The sequence below is a fragment of the Sturnira hondurensis genome, unplaced genomic scaffold, assembly GCF_014824575.4.
Source record: "Sturnira hondurensis isolate 20B ecotype Veracruz unplaced genomic scaffold, ASM1482457v3 Scaffold0000256, whole genome shotgun sequence".
Classification (NCBI taxonomy): domain Eukaryota; kingdom Metazoa; phylum Chordata; class Mammalia; order Chiroptera; family Phyllostomidae; genus Sturnira; species Sturnira hondurensis.
The window spans coordinates 4,228,685-4,254,217 of record NW_028072887.1 but is presented as its reverse complement, the minus strand read 5'-3'; the positions used below and the strand labels follow the sequence as shown (position 1 = coordinate 4,254,217).

The 25,533-nt window shown below is 35.5% G+C and overlaps 1 protein-coding gene across 1 annotated transcript in view; it reads right to left on the bottom strand.

The window, feature by feature from the left end:
- THSD7B (thrombospondin type 1 domain containing 7B) overlaps nucleotides 1-25,533 on the bottom strand; it is a 618,064-nt gene that overhangs the window by 324,988 nt on the left and 267,543 nt on the right. The window lies entirely within an intron of this gene.

Sequence of the window (25,533 nt, the reverse complement as noted above, 5' to 3'; positions counted from 1 at the left end):
GGATGGATGAAAACTAACCACAGTATGCCATCATGGACGGACCCTTCGACAGGTAAATCAAAACAAAACGAAGATAAAAATTCATGAGACACTGGCGCAACTTGAATAAAGTCTGAAGAGTGTTAATAGTATTATGTCAGGTATGCTTTCCTGGTTTAGGTAATAATTGTTTTATTATTTTCATACAAGATATTAACAACAGGGGAAACTGGCATGCAAATAAATCAGTGCATTATTCTATAATTTGTAGGTCAAAAGTGATCTTAAATAGAAAGTAAATATAAAGCATTAAAAATTTTGGTGGAGGAGGATTAGGTGTGACTGCACAGATGCTTCATTTTATAAAACAAACTAGATGGTTATTTTTAAAGGCATAAAAATGGGGAACTTTTTTTATGTTAGACTTCCGTGAACAGTTTCCTAAAAAGTTGATCTGTAGCTCAAGTTTGACATAAACAGTTGTGTGATCTTTCTAAACACGGGCTTTAGAACTGAGTCGCCTATCCTGTGGCCTATCTGATTGCAGCCCTTCATGTTCTCAGCACAGAGAATCATGAAAAGATATGCTGTTACTGCAATTGATCATACTGACAGTTTTACACATGTTTTGATTTTGTAACCCATTCTGGAGGAGGAGATGGAAGAGAAGGAGTTCCCCAGTACTATCTCTGTGAAGTATTTTCTCATGCACAGTGTAGATCCTTGCCTGTCACGTGGACATTGCAGAATCCTTCCCCACTGAATCAAGAGGTGAAGGAATGAAAGCTAAACTTATGTATGTTAAAGTGGAGCAAAGCAGATGCCATCATTCAATCCAGCACAGCTTCCAAAAACAGTAAAGTAGAAGTAGGAGAGAAGGTAGCTTGCTTATGAACTTTTCCTGCTTTGGTTCTTTTTTTAAAATCTATATTTATTTAATGCATATATCTATGTTACAGTAGACTGTCATGTCTGATTATTTAACTGTTGTTCAAGTACAGTTTTCTGTCTTTTACTCCCAACCCAGCCCACCCCCCGCAGTGCTTCCCACATCCCTCCCATTTCCACCCCCTTAGTTTTTGTCCATGTGTCCTTTATACTAGTTCCCGTAAATTCTTCCCCCTTTCCCCTGAAATTCCCTCCCCTCTCCCCTCTGGTCATTGTCCCCCTGTTCTCTATTTGAGTGTCTTTGGTTATATTTTGCTTGCTTTTTTTTATTGTTTAGGTTCATGTTAAAGGTGAGATATGTATTTAATTCTTTATGTTGCAGCCTTGGCAGACAGTTAAATGTTCTTAACATCAGATATAAATATTAAACTATAAATAGGCCCCAAATATTTAAACTGACCTTGAATATTTTTGATGATCTAATCCTCATGATCAACTGATCCTGATTCTTCAGTATTGATAATTGAGAACTTTCTTCTACTGCCTCAAGGAAATAACACTTTTACTTCATTTATATTTCTCTCATTACTAAGCATATGTATTCTTTGAAAATTAAGGTTATTGCATAATATTCATTAATAGTTCACTAATGCAATGCATATCCACCACAATGAAGCTATAAGAAAATATATACATACATAAATTAGTAGAAATAAATTACTACAAACTAAAGAAGAAAAGAAAAGTAAGCATTTCAAACTTACAAGAAACTGATGCTGACTTATTTAGAGGTTGTAAGCATGGGCTATTAGCTTTGGCAAGAAAATTCAATGTGGACAAGGAAAAACTCTCCCCAAGGGAGGGGGATAAAAGAAAGGTTAAGACAAAAGAAATGAGAATTGATGCATCAGTTGCTAATCTAATCCTTCATGGAAGTAGCAGGAGGACAAAGATCAGACAGTGCTTACACAGCACATGGACGCAGTCCTTCCTTGGCCCCCTATTACTAATGGTCAGTTCTTAAGTTACCTTATCTGTAAGCACTCAGAAAGTCTCAATACTAGGTAATTCTAGGCTTGAATAGGATTAAGGGGTAATTTCTAGTTTATGAATGCTTGTATTCTAAAAGTTCATTATATTAAGATTAACTCAATTTGAACCTCCAATTAACTCCTTTATTTTCCCCTAGAAATAAAATGGTCCTAGGAGAATATTATAGAGATCTACTTAACCCAATTCCAAGATGTTATACATCTTCTATAACAAAATCTGTATGAAAAAAATGGGCTCAGAAATAACCTTGGAATGCCAGGAGCATAGGTCTTTATCAGATATCCTGCCGGGTTAGCCACTGGTGCTGCCGTGCTGAGGCAGGAGAAGAGGGGATTGGAGGAGTGGGGGTGAATGAAAGCATTTGTTGGAGGCATAGTGGAAAGTTAATATTGAGTTGAAGGGTCAAGGAGAATTTTGCACAAGACATTTGGAAGGGGGGTGGGTGACAGAAGGAGTGAGGGTTCTTGCAAGTAGAATCAAGGTGTGAAGAAAAAAAAACAGGCAGAGTGTATCCACCCCTCCCATCAATTCCCTCTCTCTCCCTATGTACCCTCTCACTCCTGTGTAGATGATGATGGGGCAAGCAGAGGAGAGAAGAAGAGTGATGAAACAAAAGGTGCCAAATATGCTTCTCTCTTTCTTTCCTTTGTTCCTGGGAACCAGCATTGATCTAGAAAATGGATGGTATATAATAAGCCTCAGCAAACCATAGCCTATGGGTCAAATTTTGGGCTGCTGCCTGTTTGTAACTTAAGTTTGATTGGGTGACAGATATATCCATATGTTAAGGCATTGTCTATATTTGCTTTTGTACTAAATTACAACATTGAATAGTTATGCCCAAACAAAAGCAAAGATATCTACTATTTGGAGCTTTGCAGAAAAAAATTTACTGGCTCCTAGTAGAGATCCATACTGGAGAATGTATGGATCTATCAAGTAAGTCCTATCAAGGGAGAGAGTTTTTCCACTTGAGCCTGTCTTTTCTTCCTCACCCCAACATCACTATGCATGTCCTTCACTGTGGCCTTAGGATAATGCATTAGAAGGAGGCCAGGGACAATGCAGAAGAATACCAAAAAGACAAAGGGATGAGGCATAATAAAGGATAATAAGCAGTGGTACAAAGTACAGAACCCAAGGGAGGAAGTGAAGAGAAAATACCTAGGAAGTCAGAAGGGAATGGATTACCTTTAGCTACCCAAGGAAAGCTACCCTTCCTACAAAAGCTCAGCTAAAGACTCACTGGGACTCTCTTTTCTAGTTGTCTTATGTGATAAAGTTTTAAGTTTTATCCAATTCCTGGCTCTGTTTTTCATCCATATGGGAATTTTATTTCCTCAACTTGGTAATAGCTTTTTTAGGTACAGGGACTACATGACTTGTATGCCTTTCATAGCATCTGGCACAGTCTAGAAACAAGCTGACTAACATACTAAGGAGTGATTGGTTGATGGATTCAGCACAGAAACTATTCATGCAGATGCACTCTGAGAAAAAAAATTCAGATTTTATATAGCGAGGTGAGCATCCCTAAGATTCTGAGAATATACTGATTAAAGAACTATTATCTCTTACAAATCTTCTCTAAATTTTCCTTAATTTCAAAAAGGTACAACTGCAAAGTAAATGCATTTTTTATTAAAGGTATTTGTTTATTAGCCATTTTAGGGAATTGCATTGTGAGAAGGCTGACATTTCATCATTGTTTTTATCTTTTAATATTGACTCTCCATTGAATACTTGTTACGCCACCACATATAACATCCCAAGTGCTTACATGCTGAAGAGAAGACTATGTGGAGACACTCCAATGATGAAACAGAGCCAGCTAAAAGAGAGCCACATAGTAGACATAGTAGACAGAATTCAAAATTTTATAGCATAGACAATGGGGAAAAGTAGACAAAATCCAAAATTTTATAGTGTAGACAACTAAAGAAATGAGAGCCAAAAATAATGTTCAACTCTTGATCTCTCATGGCTCTCGAGAGCTTTCATGAAATACTCAACAACAACAAAAATTGCATTTTTACCATCATGCTAACTGTTCACTTAGCTAGCCTGCCATAAATTGCCCTTAAGGGAAATCAGAATATTGACTAATGTAATATTACTACAGCACTAAATAAGATCATAATGGCATAACATTCCTGACAGTGATTTTATTGAGATGTTATGTAATCTTTATGTGTCCCATTATTGGCTGTTTGAAAACCAAATCTAGGAATCATTACACAACCAGACCACAGTTACAGAAATAAAGACCTAGGAGGACAAGAATGTAATTCGAGTCTACCTGAGGCCAAACGCAGATGTCACGTCTACTATCCTCTACTTTGCTTTCATGAATATTTGTTTATTCACATATGCATAAAGTAGAGTCCCTAAGTATTATATTACAGACAGGGAAATTTTAAGTAGACACAACTGACATGAGTTATCCTGGAGTTTATAATCTGGTCTTACCACATCACTCATTAAAGAGCAGATATTAATCAACTAATCACACAATTTCATAAATCAAAGTTGTGATAGATGCTAACCCACAAGACAGGGCAGAGAAGTTTCCCCTACTGGGGTGAGTATTCCAGGAAGATGGGAGAGACCTGTAAGGGGCTGGAGGTTGAAGAGAGCAATGTCTGTTGCTGGAACTAAGAAAAGACAGGGGTGGCTGCAGCATGGAGTCTGAGGGAAGAAAGGGCCTTCCAGTCTGCAAAGGAGCACTGACGCTCAGGACTTTGTCAACCATGTTAATGGTTGTGCTTTTGCCCCGATAGTAAAGGAATATCACCAAGGATTTTAGACAAGTAAATTATTATTTTTTTAATTTTATTGTATTTTTCCTATTACCATTTATCCCCCATATATCCTCTTCCATCTCCACCCACCCCACTCTTCTCATAATCCCCACACTGTTATACTTGAATGGTATTTAAAACATCACCTAGTCTGCAGAATAGACAATGGGTTGAAATGCTCATCTGAGCTAGGATAGTGGTGGTGGGAATGAAGAGCTCTTAGAAGGCCAACATGTGAAATTTGGTGATGCACTGAAGATGAACAGGGAGAGATGCCAAGGATGCCTATTAAACTCCTCCCATGCATTAACCTATCCCTCTGCTTGCACAACTATTTCCTCTACCATGCAGACCCTGCCAATATTTCTCTGGGCAACCTATGGTGAGTTGATGCATATAGCTTCTTTAGCTCTTGGATACACATAACTACATGGCTACCTAACTCATTTTGTTGCTCACTAAAACTTTCTGCATTAAGAGGATTTGGGAAGGTATGGTGGAGAACTAGTCAGGCATCACTAGACAGCAGCCTTATAATACTCCCTTCAAAGGAAAAAAATGTAGTTGCTACTGGCATATTGCTATGGATAACTGTTGCTGGTATTCTGCTGTGTTTTCTTGATTAAAATCTTAAGTTGAGAATAAAAGGATTTTGTGTGTGTGTATCACACTGAAAGAAAAATAATGGGATAATTAACTTATGATTTAAATGTTTTATATTAAATTCCAGACGTGTTGTTCATGAACTTCAATACAATTCACTTTAGAGTAAGAGTAACAGATAACCAAAGTCTGTTGCTACTGGAAACTGGCTACTCTATTTGTTCATAAACTATTTTCTGTCCAAATTTAGTAAAGAAACTCTTATGTGATAAAATAAATTCAATGAAAAAAACACAGCATTTTTTCAACTTATTTTAAATGTTTTTAATCTAATTAATTAGATAGATCTATCTATGTTTTTCTAAGAAAAAGATGTTAAATGTTATAGATCTATGCCATGCTTTAAAAAGGGAAACAGTGAAATACCAATTATTTGGAAATACCTAATTAGAAAGTAAAAATCCCCATATAAATAAGGTAAAGAGATTGCAAGAGTTATGTTATTCTTTGCCTCAGTGGCTCTTGAAAATTCATCCAGCTGAGACAAACATCAACTTGAACTTCCTGCTTTTTGAAATGTCAATGTCCCTTTCAGGAAAAGCCCCCTGAAAAACAACCTGGAAATTCCAAAGGCCACATCTGTAGAATTTGACAGCTTTTAATTTATAATGATTAATCAATGTTGTATAGCCATTGTGCTATAAAGAAATACATATGTAGGACTAGAAATTATAGTTAATTTTATTCTCTAACGATTCTGAATTGTTTCTTGAAAACATCGTTTTACTACATCTAGCTTTACACATTTCAAAGTTGGGACTTACTTAAAACTACCTACTATCAATACTGCCTCACTCCTATGTCTTGCTCTATTATGATAAGATTGCAATAAATATTTAATGATGGAGAAAGGAAGAGAGATGAGGGAAGAAGTACAAATGAAAGAAAGGAGTGTAAAAAGAGAATAAGGCAGGGAAGAAGAAGAGTTGGAGGAAAGGAGGTAGAGGAGCAGAATAGAGAATAAAGACAGGGGAGAAAACAGTATATGGAAGTAAAAGGAGAAAGACATTGGAAAAGTTGCAGTCAAAAATTGGGTTAACTAATCATGGTAAGACTCTACTGAATTACTACTACTTGGTATATTATAAGTAAACAACAACAACAATACTATAATAAATTACTTATAATATTAACAGTAAGAAATTGAAACTAACCAACCAAACCCTGAATGCATGGGGTGGTTGTCATGGGCCAATGCTTTGGGGCGAGATCAATGAGGAGGTACACTGCGGTCAACAGATGTCACTGAAAGTCTCAGGTTTGACAATGGCTTGGCTTTCCAGACCTGCAGCTGACCAGATTGTTCCAGCCCTCTTTGATGGATGCCTGTTCCTAAGAGCAGGAACTTCAGTAAGAAAATATGCAAATGCTACAGGAAATACACTCAACTTTCATCCAGAAGTGACAAATAACTTACTAACCACCATGGGAAGGAAAGATGACTTAGTCCAGTAGAAATAAAACCATTAAATGTGTGAATAAACATGTTTTCCAGGAAAGAATCAACAAGCTTGAACCTTCTAACATTGACCCACAGAGGGATTTTTATGCATTTATTTTTTCTACACTTAAACACTTATCACAAAACACATTTAAGCATGCTTGCTGTATGAAAGTGCTTTCTATTTTTCACTCCTAGAAAATCATATGTTTACAAAGAAAAAGCACACATGTAGACATACAAGTTAACAGACAGACAAACAGCCTTTTAAACTACTATTTTTTAAGTGCCTGTTTCAAGGAGAGTACATTTTTCTGACATCCTTATATTGATTTGTGCTGGTTTGCTAGCCATTTGGTAAAGATTCAAGTCATTTTCACTTATGTACATCCAATTTCATCAGCTATTTCGTTTCCAAAGATAGTTCATTCCAGTGTCTGCTATTTATTTTGATCTCTCCAAGCAGCTCTCCATCTGGTAGACCTGAAATCAATGCTTTGGACTGGCAATTTTTCTTACTAAGAAGGACAGTATGAGACTACTGGCAGGCATGATTTGGGTGAATATTATGATTAAAAAAAACCAGAGCCACTGTTCCCTGTGTCAACCATTCAGCCTATCACTTTCAGGAATATAAAGAACCTTGTATAAGCTACTATGAAGTTTCTTTAGTTAAGATTACATTGAGCATCAATTACATGCCAGGCAAAGATACAGGGATGTTCACATATTGTTATAATGCCATTTTTCTCTACATAATTTATTCACTCTTCCCTTTCCTGAGGAAACCTAATTTTCCTTTGGGTATCTATCCTTTTCCACATCAAATTATGTAGCTCCATAGAAGTTAAGCCCCTCATCTCTGCCAAAAATAGGCTTGAATACTCTAAAGGTAATACAACTTGAAATACTGATTGATTTAAGAGTACAAACTTAAGCAAATCAGTTCTTGATAGTACTGTATAACAAGAATAGCTCTGGAATGGGGTTATGACCCAATCCAAGTCAAGGTACATGAAAGTTTTCCAAGGGCTTTTAGGAAAAAAATTTTCCTTACCCTTAAGAAAGCACTGGGAAGCTACTTCTATTTGATTTTTTATGTAATGGAAAAATAAGGATACTGAGACTGGAATTGGATTGCCGTGGAGAAGCCAGTGAACCAAGGAGGCAGAAATCAGTCAATACAATCAGAAAAATGAGGCAAACACAAAGTCTAGACTTCTGGGTTGTAAGACAATTTGGGCAGAGATTTAAATTACTTCATCAAAATAATCCCTCCAAATATATTTATGTCATTTTATTTATTCCTATCAAATAAAAGAGATGGTTATTATTTGCATCTTACAGGTACTAAACTCAACTAGCATGTATTGAGTGACAGACATGGCACTCAATACACTGTTTTTGTTTTATTGTTTGTTTTTGTTGTTTCATTTAGCTCTCAAACAGTTGTCTGATGTGTCCCATCATTTTAAAGATCATGACACTGATGAAGGACACATAATTTTACCATAAGTAACAAATACATAAAAAATGCAGGTCTGGCAAACTCCCTTATCAGGTTGCCTTCTGCAATATCACTTTTTGGGCACAGATATTTTTAACCAGCTTTCATTGTTGTCCTTGCTCTTTTCCATGGGTATCAAAATGGGAAATTTGAAAAAGCTGTGGGTGAATAGCGAGCCAAAGTAGAGGTTAAGGGATTGCTTTCACTTGAGTTTGGAGCCTTCCTTCACCTGGCTCAGTCTGTCATCAGCTTTTTTTAAAAAAAGACAAAGGATGTGAGGATGCATGCTCAAATTTAGAGAGGCAATTCCTTATTAACTTAAATATGCCTGTCTAGTACCTTCTTTTTGCAACAAAATTTTGAATAGATGCATCACTTAATGCCAATACCTATGGCAAAACCCACAGGCTAGATTAGAAAAAAAACCACTGAATTTAAGAAAATCTGCCATAATTTACCATGGAAACCGGACAACCAGTTGAATACAGTTAACTATAAAATGGATTTGCTGACCTCTATCCACAAGGAGAATGCATGTATTGATCAAGTTGACTTAATGTCTGAGGCATTTTTCCTCCTGGAAGAAAGCTTCTCGGAAAAGGGTCAATAAGATGGAGCTTGGATTTTGTTCTGCCTCTCATTTTAATTTGTCTTTTTGGTCCTTTCTTTCAACAAGTCCCCTCCTGTTTTTATGCCTTTGATTTGTTTAGTTTTTCTTTTTTGGCTTATACAAAAAACTTTTTTAAGTTTTATTTTTCTACAGACTGCATATTTTTCTTAAATTGTTTACTGTTATAGAATCATATAAATATGTAGCAATCCCTGCAATAGGTATGTCTGCTAGTAATCATATCACGTATATACCTTTAAACTCTAATCATTTTCAGGGTATGAATTATGGAAGCTATTTTTGTTGTCATTCTTATTTCGCAAGGTGTCTAGCAAAATTTAAAGCAATAAGTGAATGGGTTCTAAAATATTCAGTAATTTCTCAATGAATGGAATAGACATGATGGATTTCATTAATTACTTGCTGACTTCATTTTTCTCCTTAGGAATATTAATTCAAGATTATTGATATAATCATGGACACATACTTTATTAAGAAAGAGATTTAATATCATTAGTTTATTTTCTATCCATGAATTGAACAAACATTTATTGAATGCCAACTATGTGTTCAACTACACAAGGCTCCAGAGCTGTATATGTTAAAGGAGTTGATGCCTGCCTTAGGGCGTTTGGGACACAAAGAGGCAATTCAAAACTGCAAAACAGTGTGATAAGTGAAGGGAAAACAGCACTAGGTGTTGACTTCCCAGTGCCACCTCTCAGTTTTAACTCTAAAACACATTACATCCCTAGCAGTTTAGGTAACAGGGAAAAAGATGATCTACTTTTCAAATGATGATCTACATCTCTTTTGTGGCTGGCTACTCATTGCCATGAGCCTCAGAGAATGATGCATTTTCCTATTTAAAATTCACTTTCAAAATTATTATAACCCAAGGAAAACGTGAAAATAAATGAAAGGTATTACTGCTGACAATAATGCAATATTTTGCTTTGCTAAAACAAGAACATTTATTCTTGTCAAATAGAATCTCATTCATCTTAAATTTTTTCATATAAAGTGATGAATATTCCTCTGTGAAATCTATGGAATTAATATCTTTCAAAATTACCAATTCACCAGTTTATTTCCAGTTGGGCTTGGAAACAATTTGTCATTTGATTTCTAGTCAAGTTCATTCACATACGCAAGAGACTACATGCTCACCTAGTCATTACCACTTAATGAAAACAGCTCCCTTCACTCCCTCAATAGCTGATAAGTGTCAAAGAAGAGATTCAAGCCCAGAGCTGTGTGCAGCCAAAAGTCTCTCCTTAAGGCCACAAAGTACCTTCCAACATAGTCAGGGAAGAGTAAATGCTTTCATTCATACTTTTGATTAAAAATGAGAAAGTTACATATGATATTTCAGTGGGGAGTAGGAGAGTGGTATAAGGTTACTTTGCCAGAAGTTAAGGAGGAAGAATTTTATGGGAGTACAAGAGAACACTCTGAACACTAAGCTTCTGGTGAAAGACATTAGGGTCCATGGCAGCTAGAAGGCCAAGCTATTGTTTCCCTGTGCATGGGCTGAACACTGTTTCTATCATGCCACCTCTACCTTCATTTTCATGTTTATTCCAGTCTAATCTTTTTGTCAACTATGCTGGGGTTTTTTTTGCTCCCTTGTTTTGTATATTATTTTAAAACTCATGGTTTCTATTCATTCATAGTTTTTTCTCATGCAGAATTTCTGATTGAGCATGATCCATCATGGCCTCTTTGAGTTTCTACTAAATTATATGTGTAACTACGTGCTTACTGGCCTGCGCCAGAGAGCTTATCCAGCAGTTAGGAATATGGAGCTATATCCGAACAAGTGTGCTTGGGTAAGGGCTGCTCTTTTCACTAGGAGGTTTGTAACGACTTTCCTTTACAAAAGGTGTATGAGGATCAGTATCCTTGATGTGTTTATGATAGAGATAATGAAACAACTCCTCCATGTCTTCTCACACCAACTAAAACTAGGTTTCAGTACCTGCAAGACAACAAGGAGAGGCTCTGTAACAAACAGATGCTCCAAGTCTAAAAATCAGAATGAATGAGAGGGTAGAGAATACTCTTGGGCATTTCTTGCGTCTTACCTAAATTTATCATGACTATTCCTATGGTTATGATGAGTAAGCAATGTCTGATCAAATCTCCATGCCAGGCAAAAATATGCTTTTGTCTCAGCTCTAGTTAAAGATCTGTCAACTAACATTTGTGAAGTGAAGAAGGACAGCATGAAGAATATCCACTCTGGAGTGAGACTGCATGAATCCTGGTTACATACTTTCTGGATGAATAAGCTTAGCAAAGCTCATTTCTCTAAGATTTAGTTTCCTCACACATAAGGAGGGTACATGTATACTACCCCCTTACAGGATTTCTTCAGTACTAAAGACAATAGTCCTTATAGCTAGAACACAGCTGAAAAGTTACTTTCATTGTCTGTTATTGTTACTATAGTCCAGGCTCCCTGCTATGTGCTTTACTCCTCTAATTGCATTTTAATCATCACAACATCTTCACTGGGAAAGTGATATTACCCATCTTTGACAAAGAAGGTGGTATATCTGGGAGTGAAATTAAACTTTTCACAGAAACTTCCAGCCCAGTGATTGGCAACTTCATAAAATATTCTACTCAAAATCCACACATGGTTTAACTTATCTCAGACCAGGGTGGAAAAGGGAACTGAGTTTTGGAATGAGCAAATAACTTTTTAAAGTTTCAAAATTATACTCCCACAGTGGTATTAACACTTGACAACCGTAATGCTCTGCAACCTTAAAACCCTGCTTAATTTAACATATGAGGAATAATGGCAGTGCATAGACAGGCACAATGCAGAGTCTGGGAGTGCATAAAAAGCATCTGCTTCCCCATAATGTCTCAATGAATCATTATGACAAACAGAAATAAAGCCAATGCATCTCACTGTATAGCTGATGCTGCTTTTCTGCTCATAAGGCACAGAAGTTAATTATTATGAACAGATGTGCTTAGATTGGACAAGAATTTATACTCCATGAAATTCAGCATGAACTAAAACAACACAGCATGGTTGGTATATTTGTACTTCTTGGTGATTGTGAAAAAGACACACTGCTCACCATCCCAGAGTGTTGATTTGCGTGCCCTGGGTGCTTGATTTTCCTATTGCCGACCACTTCTCATGCATTTTTCTCTGAGAGAATCCACTTCACACATTGCCCCACCGCCTCACTCACTCCCACAGTGACTGTGATTAGTTGGCAGGGCTGTTGATGTGCCAGACAAATGAAGCCAGGATTAGGGATATCTTCCTGATGTGGGGAAATTCGTTTTATTTGGTATCATTTTAAGGCTTTCTCACTCTTTCTGGAGTACACAACCAGAAAATAATAGATGTGTGAATTCATTAACAGAAATACAACACTTCTTCCCATATAATAACTCCGAATACAATAGTATGATCTCCATATAAAAAGCATAAGGCATGTAAAATCAATCAATTATTAATCACTTAATTAATTCAAAAGATACCAAAATATATAAAGAAATCATACTATTAAATAGCAAAAATATCAGACAATCTATTTAAAAATGGGCAGAGAATCTCAATAGATATTTTTTCAGAGAAGACATTAAGATGGACAACAAGTACATGAAAAGATTCTCAAAATCACTAATCTTCAGGAAATGCAAGCCAAAACCACAATAAGATACCACTTTACACCTGTTAGAACTGCTATTATTGAAAAAATAAGAGATAGTAAATTCTGACAGGGTATAGAGAAAATGAATCCCTGTGCACTGTTGGGGGGATTGTAAATGAATACATTCCACTATGCAAAACAGTAGAAGACCCTTCAAAAATTTTACAATAGAACTACCATATGATCCAGCAGTTCCACTTTTTGGTATTTATCCAAAGGAGACAAAAGCACTAACTAAAAGTGACATATGCACCTTCATATTAACTGCAGGATTATTTACAATAGGCAAGCTATAGGAACAACCTAAGTGTCCACTGATGGGTGAGTGGATAAAAGAACACTCATGCATGGATACACATAAAACAGAGTAGTATTCAGTCTAAAAAATGAGATCTTGCCATTTGAGACAACATTGATGGCATAAAAGGGCATTATGCTAAGTGAAATAAGTCAGACACAGCAAGACAAATACTGTAAGGTCTCATTTTACATGTGACCTAAAACAAAGCAAAAACAAACAAAATAAAAAAAATAAGCTTACAGAAAAAGGGAAGATACTGTTGGTTGCCAGAGGTGAAGGTGAGGGATGGGAGAAATGGGTGAAGGAGTTCAAAAGTACAAACTTCCATTTATAAAATAAATAAATCTGGTGTTATAATGTACACAAGAGTGACAACTATCGTTAGTAACATTGTATTGCATATCTGAAATTGCTAAGGAAATAAATCTTAAAATTTCCCATCACAAAAAATGACATAATGTCATTTCTGCCAGAAAGGCATAATCTTGTAGGGTTGTGATTTCCCAATGTTATTGCTGTGCAGTGTATACCCCCCTGTATCCTTGGCTGTGAGTAGCCTGCTTTTTCCTCAGAGAGAAACAAGCTTCTCTTCATGTTCAATAGTTATATTTGGGAGAGGCTGAACTCCATCTGGGTCTTGTGGGAGTGGGCCAAACTGAAGGCTGGCCAATGAGAGTAATGGTGACTGGTTCAGGAACACGTCTCCAAATCAGGGCATTAAACCTAAATTTGCTGTTCCCTTTGGAAAAGAAATGTTCTTATTGCCCTGTGGTTAAGCCTGGACTGGAGAAGTGTGCTTCCTCATGGCTGGGGACAGGCAGAGAATGGGGCCAGTATATAGGGAAACAGAGCCAAGCAGAAAGGTCAAGCTCTGATGACATCATTTCTGTCCCAAATTCGGTTATACTTGATGCAAGATCAAGGCTCTAAAGGTTTCAACTCTGTGAGACAATGTTTCTTCTTTGTAATTATCCTAGTTATATACTTTCTATTATAGTAATGAAAACACTCTTGACTAATAAAGTTAGTTTACTGAAGATAAAAATGTGATATAATTACTAGGATGTAATTAATATCAATTAATTAGGACTCATTCAGGGAATAGCTACATGTAACCCACAACCAATACTTTTTAGAGTCCAAGTGCTGTGAGTTAGTGAAACTGTTTTACTCTGAGCACATTTGGGAATTGTCCCCCTCTGGTTATGTTTGTAGATACACTATAAAAGTATTTGATTAGAATGTTCTAGAGCCCTTATATTTTTTGACCTAGCCTCACTCAGTCCTCTAAACTAAGTAGATTAGCCACTGTATTTCATAAAGTGTCTCTGTATGTAGGTAATTGCAGAAAATGCAAGGTCTCTCAAAAAAAAATCTAGTCATTGTTAATGTAATGAGAATGGTTTCCATGACATTGATGTAACTTGACAGCCAAAGAGAGTGGACTGGAATGTGCATGTGTGAACAATGACAACTTCACTATACTAGTCAGTGGGGGTGGCACATGCCCATTGAGTGAGCATGTGTACTGTGTGGTCGTCATATTCAAAATGATTGAGCAAGCAGAACAACGAATCTGCACCAGATTTTTGTTAAGTGTGAACATTCCTCTGTAGAAACTATTTGGATGATTTGAAGGCCACAGCTATGGGCAAGTTGTAATTGGCAGCACACACCCACTTAAGCATTGCATCTCCTGCAGTTTTTTGGCAAAACATCAAATCAACCAGGTGACTCAGCCCCCTTACAGCCCAGATTTGGTGCCCTGTGACTTCTGGCTTTTCCCCAAACTAAAATCACTTCCAAAAGGGAAGAGATTTCGGAAAGTTGATGATTCAGGAATATATAACAACTGGGAGAATTGAGTGATGTCCCAATGTGCCTACTTTGAAGGGAACTGAGGCATCATTGTCTTATGTACAATGTTTCTTGTATCTTGACTATTCTTCAATAATGTACTTTTTATACTATATGGTTGGATACTTCTGGACAGACTTTGTACAGTCATACCATATCATCAAAAAGCTTTATGTGTAATAAGCTTATTATGCAATTATCAGTAAACACTAACTGAACATCTTGCATACATAAAGAATACTCTAGTATATAAAGGCACTTGAAATGACTGCTCACAGGTATTTAAAGAAAATAAAAATAGATCCCAGAAAACTACTATGTAGACCAGTGTCATTTTACTGATAAAAATAGTACCTGACTAATATTCTACAAAGATAAAGAGACAAGAGAGAAATAAAGATATACAAAAAATTGTGTAAATATCACCTGGGACAAATTGTCACCTGCATTCTGTGATCAGTGGCATACTGTTAATAAGAATTACATTTACAAGTGATTTCAACTTATACTTTAAATTCTACAGACATTTTCCCTTATGGTTTTACTTTTTATTCCTGAAATAAGGATTATGTCATTACCACAAAGTCAAAGAATTGAAAAGCCTTAATTACCCACTGGGGGTAATAAATTTATATAATGTTAACAATACTCAATAATTATAAATTCTACTTTCACTGGCTCACTTTCTCTGCCTATCCTTTTCCCCACCTAAGTTTAGGAATATATGACTCTGATCAATGTTTTCCCCAGCAATTAGTCTTTATTTAGATGACTAATTTTGGTGAGTCTAGATTTTTTTTCAACAGTTTGGGAAATAGTATATGAAAAACTGGAAGAAATAAATTTACCAGGGAAACTGCTGGAACAAATTCTTAATAAATTTCTTTTTGGCTAATGTCAGAGGTTATTTTTAGCATGTCTTTCTGTTAAGATAAATCACTTAACCTTTATCATGTTTTAAGGATTCATTCAAAGTTACCATTTGTGGTAATCTTCTCTTCCACACATGTAGCCCTTGCAAAAGCTATCAATTTTAACACATCTGTGATGATATATACCTCTTTGCTATAATAGCCAATATATTTCCATCAGATTTATCCTGCTGAAGTAATATGTTTACCCAAGTAACAAATCTGAGATGATATCCAAAACTATGGAGTGCACACAATACCAAGTCTTAAAAGTCAAAATAAAAATTTAATCAAGGATTCAAAAATTCACATGGAAGAATAAATATATAAAATTCTGAAAATAAGTGTACAATGGGAACAAATTGGCCCATATTTTAAAACATATTATAACACTAGGTATATTATAACAGTGAAATTACTAGTGAATGGATAAACAGAGCAAAGAAAGAAAATAGGGTCAAGAAAAAAACTCTTAGGTGTCAAATTTTGATAAAGAACTTGGAAACAAGACATTCGATCTCTACGTCAGTCTTTCCCCCCAATATATTCTAGTGCAACACAACAATTAAACTTAAAATTAATGTAACCAATAAAGGGTGTATAGGTAGATATTTTTGTAATCTTGGGTCAGCAGAACTTTTCTAATTTAATACCAAATCTAGAAACCAAACAGTATAAGTTGATAGATATGTCACCAGAAAATACTTTAAAATTATGTTTATCAATCCCTGAACACTGTCCAATAATTTTTATAAACACATAAAATGTTCTAAACAAAGTTAAAATTCAAATAGAAATTGGGAACAAAATTGAAAAATATGTAATCAATAAAGGCTTACTATTCAAAATATATCAAAAAACTCTTTCAAATGATAGGGAAAGACAAAAAGGCAAACACCCAGCATAAAAATAGACAAAGAACTTTAAGAGGCAATGTATATAAAGACATATAATTGGCTAATACTAGCAATCAAAAAAATACAACTACAAAAAAATCATTACTTACATATGAGGATTGACAAATAATAATAGTCTTGAATAGACCTAGTATTAGATAAAGGAAGAGGGAGCACTGTCCCGTGATGTTGTTGAGAGGATAAAATGATAAAGTGTCTCTAGAAGCCAATCTGGAAATATTTACTAAACTTTCTAAAGATACATTATCTCTGATTCAGCATTTCCACTTCTAGAAGTAAATTCCAAAATTAAAAGTGGACATAGTTATAGCTCAGTGCTCTTTCCAATAGAAAAACACCTTCACGCTAGGTCAGTAATAAATTGGTTACTACAAAAATGGAGCATTAATGTAATCATTAGCTTGGCATCCATAATAAAAGAACTCTTAGAAATATCTATTAGGAACTATTAGGAAGTAAAAAAGCAGGTGTGTCCCTAGGTATGTGTATATAAAAAGATGTTTGAAAGGTTGCTCACCAAAATATAAATCGTGGTTTTCTTAGTCTGCTGAAATTTCAAGTGATTTCTATATATTATTTTTTCACAGAATTCTGCGTAGTGGTGAGATTTAAAAAATACATAACATTTTTACAATCATAACAAAGAACACTGCGTTTTAGAAACAGGAAAATGATATAAATAGATAAAACAATCAAAAGAAAGAAGTTGCCTGTCAGATGATACCTGTAACTTGATAACTCTGTGTTAATGGACAATTTAGAGCTAGGATGCATCAATTATTCTTAATGATTCTGAAGGAAATCTAAAATAGTTCTTTCTATATGTGGCATGTTAGATATAGTTGTACCCCGTCTCTTATAAAGCTCCTGCATGACTAAAAAGTAGAGAATTGCTTCTGCCGACCCCTCCCTATTCATAGGTGAAAGACACCTAAGCAGAAAATAAGCCGGATTGGAACCTGATCAGAAAGCCCTGTCAGTAAAATGAATGATCACACCATGTTTAAGAGTGACTGCTCCCTTACTCCTGGTGATCTTTTCTGCTTGGAGTTCAAATAGGGTAGTGCCACCTCCATCACAGATGGTGTTGTGGCTTGAGATTATGAGTGTGAATGCCAGCGTGTGCAACACTCTATGGGTAAGTCGGGGGCGGGGGGGAACAAGGAGGGATTAATTTAATGCCTAGAGGACAGGAGAATGGAAAGTTTCCATTCTTTATGGCACATTACATATATTTATCACATGAGACAACCAGGACAGAATGATAATAAGCTTATATTGCATCTTAGAAAATGGTTGCCTTATTTGCAACTATTCTCAGAAGAATTCTTACCTTTTCTGGCAGGAGGTGGCAGCTTCCTCTGTGAATGAACTGTAAAACTTCTATCAGCAGAGAGTCCCCAGAGAGGGACATCCCGACTGGTCAGATTTTGGAGTCCTCTGACTGACAAAGGCACTCAAGTCAAGAATGCTAAGCCCTAAAATACATGCTTATCCAAAAGGTTACCCTGATAAAATATAATTTATTCTGTGCAATGTAGGTCCAGTTTATGCCTAGCAGTCTCCAAATTGCACAGAACAATAAAACAATCTTCAGTGGTACATGGCCGTTGCTTTTTTACCTCTCATCAGAATATCTGTATGGTTTCCTAGCAGTGGAAGCATCATAGCATTTTCACGAACACATTTCACATTCGTCATTTGACATTTCCATTTCCACATTCCCATAAATAATGCTGCAATTTATCCAGGGCATTCTTATGGCTTTTCTAATGTGTGCATTTTCAGAAGGTAAACAAACACCATGTTTGGATTCTGCATGAAGTCCACATTGATACTGATACAGGGCTTCCTCTTATTTCTGGGCTGCCAAAATGTGTTCCTAGAAAGTTCAGTGTCTCTTTGGGGTTTATTTCCTGTTTTTTTTGTCCTAATGCTCCCTCTTCTAATGGAGAATCTGTGAATTACCTTAACTGGAAGTCAACCTGTGGTAGGGGAGCTGAGAACACCATCATCAATGGTTTTAGTAAGGCAAAGGTGAACCTGAGCTCTTCAAAGAAGGGTTCATATGTGTTGTGAAGCCTGAAAGAGCTGCCAATACAAAATAATCTTTCCCTTTCAGAGAATGGATACATCTATTTTGTAAAGCCACTGCTAACACCCTTGTTTCAAACTAGTCCTTCAACCGAAATATATAAATGAACATCCAAGAATCTCAAGATAAATAAGAAAAACCAACAGTTTAATAAAGGTCAAGATGAACAGAGATAATGAAGATTACAAAAAAGAATTTGAAGTGTTCCTGTCCTCAAAAATTTAAGAGGACATTGAAGCAACTTTAAAAAATGTCATTATTTGAAAATATTAAGTTTATCTATCTATCTATCTATCTATCGCTCATTAATTAATTAATTAATTCATGTCTTCCTTACATGTTTTGAAAAAGGGACAATAAGAAAATAAGAATAAATTATTACAATTTTAAAAAATAACATAACAGGTACTTACAAACAGTCAGTAAAAAAATAAAACAGACATGCTTCAAACCCTATCAGCGGTCTGGATAATAAAACAAAAATTAAGGGAAAAGGGGATAGACAGTAAGAAATATAACTAAATTATAGAAGCTAAATATAGACAATATATACAGCTTAAAGCTATCACAGAAAAGAAAATAGAAAGAATAGAACCATAAAAAAATAAAATACTTCTTCACTAAAGAACATCATTAAATGTTGTCCCACTAAGTGTAGAGCAAAAAAACCTGAAACAACAAAACAATGACATCTTACTTTCATAGTAAACTATGCAGATGGGGTTGAGAATGCAGATGATGGCCATAATAAACACATTGGTTAATTCTTGTTAAATTTTAGAAGTTCAGGTTGAAAAAATCTTAAAGGTTTGGAAAAAATAAATAAAAGTTCACAAAAGTAGACTACCAAAAACATCTGAAAAATCAAGGTTTTGTAATATCCCAACTTGTACAGTTGCCCAGAAACTTGGTAACATTTCTCAGAATTCCCTTATTTGTATATCCAGAGTAGAGTGAGCCACAACAAAGATTCTTCTGGTTTTGAAAAGAGGAAAGGAAGCAACAGCCATTTCATAGCTCATAGACATTGTGTTTGGTCTACTGCCTTGCTTCCTTGGCTTGAAACAGCAGCTAAGCCAACGTTTTTTCTGCCTTCCTCTGGATCCTCCTTTGCTTCTCTGACTCCTGAGCCAGAATGTGTGTTTAACTCTGGCAAAGAACCCAGCTTCTGCAGATTATCCTCATTACCAAGGTTACAGACAGACGTGAGTTTCAGTCCTTGTGAGGTTCTGACCAGTGCTTATGGTTTCCAGTCTATGCCTGATGGCTTTTTCTTGCATGCCTCCCTTATAGACTTTAAGCTTCAGCACCAGATGGGAATAGCCTTATGGAAGCCAAACTGGTTTCCACAATTATATAAGCCAACTGCCTTAACAAATCCATAGTTGCTACTGATGCTGCATCCCTGTTTGATATTGAACTGAAACAGTGAATGCCTGATTAGCATAATATTTCTGAACTGAAACCTGGGGTAAAGGGGATAGAATTGTTTCAAAGCCAGAATGCTACACCCAATCAAACTGCCATTTTAGTTTAAGAGTATAGGAGACCATTTTGTGTGGTGTGGGCCCAGACAGGACCCACAGCCACAGATAGGTTCTCCTGTGGGGAATCAGGCCTGCATTGTACCTAGAGTGCTATGAGACTTGCTTTTGCTAAAAGTCCCTCACGCTGAATTGAGGCAGAAAACATTTACTGCAAAGTAACTTCCTAAAATCCATGCTAAACCTTCCAAGGACAAGTGTAATTGGTTCAACCACTTTTCCCTTTTCATTTGCAAATATCCTTCTTCTGTGATGTGATTAGCAGCATCAGCTCCTTTGCTTTCAGTAAAAGGTAACCACCTAAAGCGAAACTATGCATAGTAAATGAGGACCATCATGTAATGTGCCCAGAAAAGAAACAAAGGCCTGTCACTGCAAGGGCCACAGCTTTTTCTCCCCTTGAGAGTAAAGCCATGCTGTCTCTTTTCCTCCACAGGACTTGGTAGTCTGTGTGACTGTCTCATGCCTCATCCACAACGTGGTGAACCCCACAAGCTGGAGTCTGCATCAGGGAGGAAAATAAAATTATTTTTTAGCACACAAGAGCTCAGAAAATTTAGTACCTCAGGACTTCCAAAAAATAAGTTAAGCAAAATTAAATACAAATTCAGGAAATAAAAGTTGAAACTTGTGTTCAAAGCTAGTTTTACAACTATATAGCTGTTGAGAAAGCCCCACGGACATGTCTTCAAGAAGACACTATTGGTGAAAAAGCAGATGCTCAAAATCTAGAAGTATGATTATGGTACACAGTTGCTAAGAAAAATAAACATATTTTTTTAAAAATAAATAAAAAGGAAACTCTAGGAAAAGGAAAATAAGAGAGAGAGCCATGGTTCATAAATGAAAAGAGCTAAATATGATATGAACTTGAAGCAATTAACAGGGTATATTATAATTTTCCAGAAAAATCGCAGCAGATCTATACAAGTGAAGAAATTACAGAGGGATAAAGGGACCTACGGAGAATATGAAGTCATGTGATTTATATTTTTATTTAATTTATAATAGGTATTAACTATAATAGTTATCCGTAATGCATTTTTTCTTAAAAGAATCATTTGTAAATTATGGCAAATTTGCCTTTCAATCAACATTTCCCAATTATTATTTTAAAATCTAGATTTATGTCTGAAAATATACTTTTTGTTCTTAAAATGACTGTAAGCTAAATAAGACAAGGCCTTTGCCTACATTGAAATTATTGCATCTTCACTCCCTAAAATAACACCTAGCACGGTGTCTGTGATTGATAAATCTTTCTTAAATTAGTTAATTAATATTAAAAATTACACAGATTTCATTTACTGTCTGGACATCATTGTTACATTCTGATTTTTAGAATACAATTGACCAGCAATTATTAATGCAAATAATCTTGTGGCCATTAAGCAACACAATTATAGTTATAATAATAACTTTAATTTCTTCATGTTTCTATGAAATTTGTTCAAATTTAGATTGATTTTTGAGAACCAAATCATTGTTTCTTAAACTAAAATAAGACATTTGAATTACAGCAAATCTCTGATGTCCATTTCTGTTCCTTTTTTGTATTTTGTGTTATATTCATATAATATAAAACAACAGTTTTACATAAAAATAATAGGTTTTTCTTCTGGGAAGTGAGTTAGAAAAAAAGTATTTTCCATATGACAGAACTTTTCCTTATTTTCTAACTTTATAATTGATGTGTATCAGTTTTTATAATCAAAGGAAAATTAAATGCGCTTGTTTTTTTTGCCATAACACATACCCAGGTTTTTGTGCACATTATTCACAGCAAAACACAGTAGCTTACAAATGAATGAAGAATATGTCTAAATTATTATGTGGAAATATATTTGTGTCATTAATATTTTTAAAAGTTGCAATTTTTGGCCCTGACAAGTGGCTTGGTTGGTTGGAGCATCATTCCATATACCAAAAGGTTGCAGGTTTCACTCCAGGTCAGGGCACATACCTATAGGTTGCATGCTTGATCCCCAGTCAGGGCACGTAAGGGAGGCAACAAATCTCTCTCTTTCTCCCTCTCTCTCTCAAATCAATAAAAACATATCCTCAAGTGAGTATTTATAAAACCTGCAATGGTTATAGCACAGTATGAACCTATATTTTACGAGTGCCTCTCTGTGTACCTATGTGGATATTTGCGCATGATTTTCTAGAGATATCCGCATCAAAGTACTTTTAGATTTATTTGAGAATTGAGATTTTTCTTTGGATGAGTGAAAGATTAAAGAATAAATTTATACTGTACTTTTTTCTTCCCTTTTTTTAATAGTCTTAATTAAATTTTTTTAATACATAAAAGATTAAGAAACATAAAACACATCACTTTTGCCTTTAAGAACATCCTTCCAGCCATTTTGTCTTCTTTCTCCATCATGAGTTTCTCTTTCTATTGAACCATTCCTTTAAACTATTATTTTTCCAATATTAGAAACATATAAATTAAATGAACAAACAAAAATATCAGTTGCCTGACTCCACTGCCCCTACTACCCGACTTATTCCCTTTATATCAAAAGTTGTTACAAGATTTTTTATTTTATTTTTTCTAGTCATTGTCTCATTTCTCCCTTGAACCCACCACAACAGTGCTCTTGCAATCCTCCCTTGCCACCTCATATAACTAACTAACTGTTTTTATCAAGATCAACAATGACCACTAAGTTGTTAAATCTTATGGACAAATCCTCAATCTATTTTATTTATACTTTTAGCAACATTTAGCACAGTCAGTCCCTCCCCCTGGTTGAAATATTCCCCATCCTTGTCCAAGGCTCCACACTCTTTTGGCTTTCCTCTTATAGCTGCTCTCTTTTCCTGTCTCCTTTTCTGGTTCCTCCTCATTTCCCCAGTCTGAGAGGCTTAGAACTCAACCCTTCACTCTTCTCTAGCTACTTGGAATCTCTTGGTAATCTCATATAGTCTCATGGTTTAAATATCAACTATGTGCTCAAGATTCACAAAGCCTTATCTCTAATCTCTATCCTAGGATAACTGTTCTGTCAAATCATTTATCCAATCCTTTTACAAATCCCAATAACCCTACTCTCAAAACCTATTCAAAATCTGATCATTTTGCATCTCTAATGATAGCATCTTCGTTGAAGTCACCATCATCATTCCCTTCTATGGTTCTAGTAACATCCTAATTGAACACAAGCTTAGATTTTTCCACTTACAACCTACTATCAACTCAACAGACATGTAAGTCACATCATAGCACTTTTCTGCATACAGCCATCGATGGCTTCCCATTCAATTCAGAATAAAAATCAGAAGCTCTTAAAAGTCTCTTCTCTACCTTTCTGACCTTCTATCTCCCTTTTCTTCTCCTGGATTTTCTGCTCAAGCTCCACTGTCTTTTCCTGCCCCTTGAATTCTACAACCTTTCTACCATCTTAGGACTTTCCCATTTCCCAGATATAAGCATCATTCACTTCGTTCCCTCACCTCCAAATCTTTACTCAAATGCCATTTTCTTAGCAAAAGCTTCCCTGATCGACATATTAAAAAAATGAACCATTTTCTTTACAAATTGCATTCCCTATCCCTCTTTCCTGATTTATATTTCTTCAGCACTTCATTTTATTGATAACACATTTCTCTTTACCAAAATATAAACACCCGGAGGTTATAGATTTTATTCCATTTATTACTATATTATAGTATATAGAACTTGCACTTATGGTTTGAGTCTATGAAATATTTGTTTTATTAGTTAACAAATAAATAAGTGAATGTTTTAACAATCATGCTTGAAAAAGCCATAAGTATGTACTAAAACCTGGGGTCCAGAGCTAGTCACCTGTGTGTCAGGAAGAAAAAGCAAGAGCAGCAATTCAAAAGAAGGCTGGGGCAGTTGGGTTAATGCCCATAATATACATTAATGAGATAGCTGTGGTTCTGTGCTGTGTGCAATAATTTCCTTAGAGCCAATAAGAGGGAAATATTTTTCAACATATATTCATTGATTTTAGAGAGACAGATAGGAGAGAGAGAGAAACATTGATGTGTGAGAGAAACATCAATTGGCTGCCCCCCATATGTACCCTGACAACAACACAGGTATTGTTGAACCAACAACACAGGTATGTGCACTGCCTGGGAATCTGACAGGTGGCCTTTTGGTGCGTGGGATGATGCTTAAACCAACTGAGACACACTGGTCAGGGCTGGGGGGCAGGGGTTATGTTGTTTTGTGAAATATAAAAAAGATTATAAGCCCCAATTATAAGAAGACTTTAATTTTTTTGTCTTGAGAACTGCAATAAATGGTAATGGAAAGAAACATGATTTGAGTGGTAATCATGAATTACAACATAAAGATTATGTATTGTGAATTGTATACTTGAAACATATGTAATTTTCTGAACCAGCATCACCCCAATAAAGTCAATGAAAAAGAACTTCACACCTAGCACAACCACACATATTTCATTCTCCACATCCACAAAGGTGGATTTAGAACTTGAATGTTTTTCCTGCATGCCCCCTGCTGCCTCTGTCCTCACTGGCCTGCCTCGTTCTCCAACTCTCCTGATTCTCTCTCTGCAAGAGCTCTTTCACTTTTTCTTCCAATACACTTGGTTCCACTATCTCTTACTTTTCCAATATTCAATATCAAATGAACCCATAGTCACAAGCATGAATTTTTTTTTTGGCTGATTTCACTTTTCCTTTTTCCAGCATGTGCCTTCTTTATACAACACTGCTATTCTCTCATGAATTCTCATAAATTTCCCATCTCTAGATTTTCAGACTATAAATTACATGTTGGGGACAACTTATTCCCTACATTTCACATATAATTATTATAAAATTTTGAAAGTTTCATTTTCCATGTGCAAATATCCTAATGAATAATTATACCTGTTAGGTCAAGTTGTATCACTAAGAAAGTAGGTAAAACAGAGATAACATACCACACAATTATCATTTGAAGGAAGTAAGGAAGGAAGGCTTCTAAATTTGCATAACATTTCATACATTACAAAATAATTTGTCCAGTTTAAGTTCTTCATTATAACTGATTAAATGATATTGGTATACTCAGCATGGGTATTTTATTCGGAACAAGTTAACTTATTTTTCTTTCTTTGATTTAGAAACTTGCAGAGGGCATGGCTGAGTAGGAATAAGAAGCAATTAAAATAGCATTAAGTTTATAAATGCTAAGTATAATGAGACCCCCATTTGATTTCCCTTAGCACATAAAATGTAGAGAAAGAGTTCCATACATGAAACAGATTTTTGCAAAATCATAACCAA